Source organism: Metopolophium dirhodum, chromosome 3 (genome assembly GCF_019925205.1).
Source record: "Metopolophium dirhodum isolate CAU chromosome 3, ASM1992520v1, whole genome shotgun sequence".
Lineage (NCBI taxonomy): Eukaryota > Metazoa > Arthropoda > Insecta > Hemiptera > Aphididae > Metopolophium > Metopolophium dirhodum.
The window spans coordinates 4361476-4365260 of record NC_083562.1 but is presented as its reverse complement, the minus strand read 5'-3'; positions in this window follow the sequence as shown (position 1 = coordinate 4365260).

Genomic DNA, 3785 nt, shown 5'->3' with positions numbered 1-3785 from the left:
GAATATTTTCATTAAAAACGAGATTAAATAATGTTACATATTATACTGAAATACCTATGCCGTTACACTTATTACGCTGTAAATTTTAATTTGTATAGTATTGTTGTAAACAATTTTATTTACGCATTTCTAATATCAAATAGTACACTTCAATAGCAATAAAACAATTCAAAGTTAATAATAAAATAACTGATAAAACCTTTTACGTTAGAAAAGAAGTTTTAAAAAAAAATATATTTAATTATACGGCTGCAAACTGATGATCAAACAATGATTTATGCACACGAAAAACTGTTGGATTTTAACTGTCGGAGTTCAGTCGACCTGAGAGAATGGCGAACAGTTCAAAACCTTTGGGCTTATTACATTCCATTACAGTTTTTTTTTTATTTTCTATCCCAAAACACTCAATTTGAACAATGTCGTTCTTTAAGTATGTACACCTACTCCAAGTTCAATTTTCTAATCTACAAAGATGAAAGGTGCTACACGAAACTCATTGAGCGTTTCTCTGATCTCCAATTTCGAGAGGATAATAACCCTATGGACCGAATTAAATATATAACAAGTGGCCACTGCCGAGAGATCACAAATTACAATAGGTTGGTATATGTATAATGGTAACGTGTCGCTATAATTAAATATATTTATTAAAAAGTCTAAATTAGCTACCATGCCCACATTACGTGGACATATATTATAAAATCGGTTAAATCAAACAACGATATAGTTCGACAGACGAGTAAATTAACTATTTTTTTTATAAGAATAGAAATACACGTTTTTTTCTTTTATTTTACTATTTCAGACTACAGTGACATATATGGAAATTATGTGCAAGGTGTATAGTGTTTGTGTGAGGGAATGAGTGCTTAACCGGGATGAATACGAACAAAGCCTCCAATCTTCGTAATATTTTTAAAAAAACAATTGCTCTCGTGGCCATAGATAATATAAGAACGGATAGGACATGCCTATACCAGTTTCATATGGGGCCGTGTGCTTTTTGGGGGAAGAGAGAACGCGAAGAGAAAAAGGCGATATAGGGCTTATATGTCCAAAAACTGTTTACCACATTTGTCAATTTCAAATTTGTATTTTGATTGTTCTGCCTGAAAATGGAAATTGGAATACTCAAATTACCTACTATAAACTTTGCGTACATAATTAATATTGTAATTAGAATATAGAATAATATAGATCGTTAATTATCACTAATTAATCATTAATATTATTTATTACCATTTATCAATTATCATATCAATATTTGCCCCATATAACATTAAATACGTATCACTAAATTTTCTATTGATAAGTTCTTATATTATGTCCTATCCATTCTTATATTATCTATGCTCGTGGCATGTATTTGCTGCAGAAGTGTTGTTCGGGGTGGGGGAATCTGCATGGAGTTCGGAGACGTTTGTACTATAAGAATATAATTAAAGGTTAATATTTAGTGTTCGAAAATTTCGTAAAATTTAAGATTGTGAAATATTTCAGTATTTTAATAAATTTTGGTTTTTTTTTTTTTTTAAATAAGTTTTATATTTACACATAAATTACCTTCATAAATTTATGGCATATTTATACTTAACCTTTTGTTCACTTATGTCATTTTCTCTAATTCCTAACTGTTGAGCTGTAATAATTTGAGTATTGGAAACTAAATAAAAATAAAATATACTTAACCTTTGGTGTTGTATACATTTAAAATGGTATTCAACATTTTTATATTGACAAAAAAAACATAAATTAATGTTTAAATGATATATATATATATATATATATACAATATTATACATATTATATACTATAATAGTAGGTAATATGTCAACTACACCCCATGTTAAAATACCTTTGAAGTACACTTTATTTTATTATTATATAACATAATATAGGTATTTATTTTTTTCTCACTCACTTTCCTACATTAATGTACATTGTACATAATATATAATATATTATATTATAATTGTAACCCGTAGATTCGAAATTGGAAATTTATAAAAAAAAACATTACTATCGTATCGACACAATATCGACTACCTAAAGTCTAGACAAATTGAAATGTTATCAGTAATATATTGTGATACCCTATTATTAAACCTATATTGTGTCTGAGGGTTTATCCGATTGTCTGGTATGGAAAACACATGAATCGTTCTTTAAACTGTATAAAATAATATTATCTTCAAACGTTTACCCTAGTAGATTAGATAATTAATACTTCAATTAAAATAAATTTTTAGGAGAGGCTAAATTCAATATTGGAGCAGCTAAGCTCTTCCTTAGTAAAATAAAAAAGTGCCGCATGGTGGCTATCAACTCTGCAGGTGGCGACGATGGAGCTAGATCGACTTTTGAGTACCAGTGTGTCATTGTGGCAATATAATTATTACGGTGCACACAACACACGTAAAAGTGAGTATAATACTGTCTCTAGAGGTATGTGATAATATATTATGATACCACATAGACGACGAACGAAGACCATGACAAACACTGGTCGCTCTCATATAGTCTCATCTCACGGAGGGTTGGATGGGTACGTTCGCAATATTATTGCTACAGCATATAGCAGCAATGCAGTGTATTATACTATATTGTATTTGAATATAATAATGTTTATGCAATCAAGGATGCAGAACCTGCTTATAGTACATAATGACGAATGCCATCGACAAAATAGATGCTTGTGACACCTGTTATGTAGATTCATGGACAGATCCCCGTAATACATTTCCCCGTTACCGTTTCCCCGTCCGGTATTCCCCCGTCAAGTTATTTTCCCCGTTTGATATTTCCCCGTAAAAAAAAAGTCCATACTCTATATGTGTATATATCTTATAATTGCACCCGGTATATGAACAAACTATTCAACTTTGTTGCCTTAACTATAAATATTCTTATAGTTTTTATAAAATAGTTTACACTTGTAACCCATAAAGATAATAAGATCAGCAGTACCCAGTACACATGACCAAATCTAACAATCGAATTGAAATAATTGAACAGTTTGTCGATAACCATTGATTATGGAAACATTTTTATTATTAAAACATTAACATTTTTATATACATATTTTGTATAATCATTATTATTAAACAACATTATGGAAACATTTTTATATTCATATTTTTTATAATTATTATTATTAAACAACATTATTATTTTTATACCTGTGGAATTATAAAAAAATTTAAAAATGTTAATTTTATTTTTTACGGGGAAATATCAAACGGGGAAAATAACTTGACGGGGAAATATCGGACGGGGAAACGGTAACGGGGAAATGTATTACGGGGATGTGACCTGTAACCGTTATGTGAGTATATGGAATTAAAATTGCTACCTATAATATTCTATTATAAAAATATATCCTACATGAGACAGTGGGGCCAATACATTATAGTCAGGTACGTCGGGATGTATAATAATACAAATAAAAAACAATACATACATATCTTATATTATAGTGTAAGATATTAAGCATTCAACAGGTTCGGTTGGCATTTTAATCAACTTTTGTAGTTTCGATGTTGTACACATGTTTTTTTTAAATATAATAATAATAATAATAGTACCTATTAAATATTATTATAATAATAACAGACAATAGTGTAATATTGATATTAACAGTGAAAACTGTAAACCGTGTAACATACCTATACTACACTAATACGCAACTGTACCTGATAAGAAGAGCCAATCGATCGATCGGGTCCATAGGTCGAGACGTCTGAAAAGTCGGCCGATTCGACGGACCCGTTTCGAAAACGGCA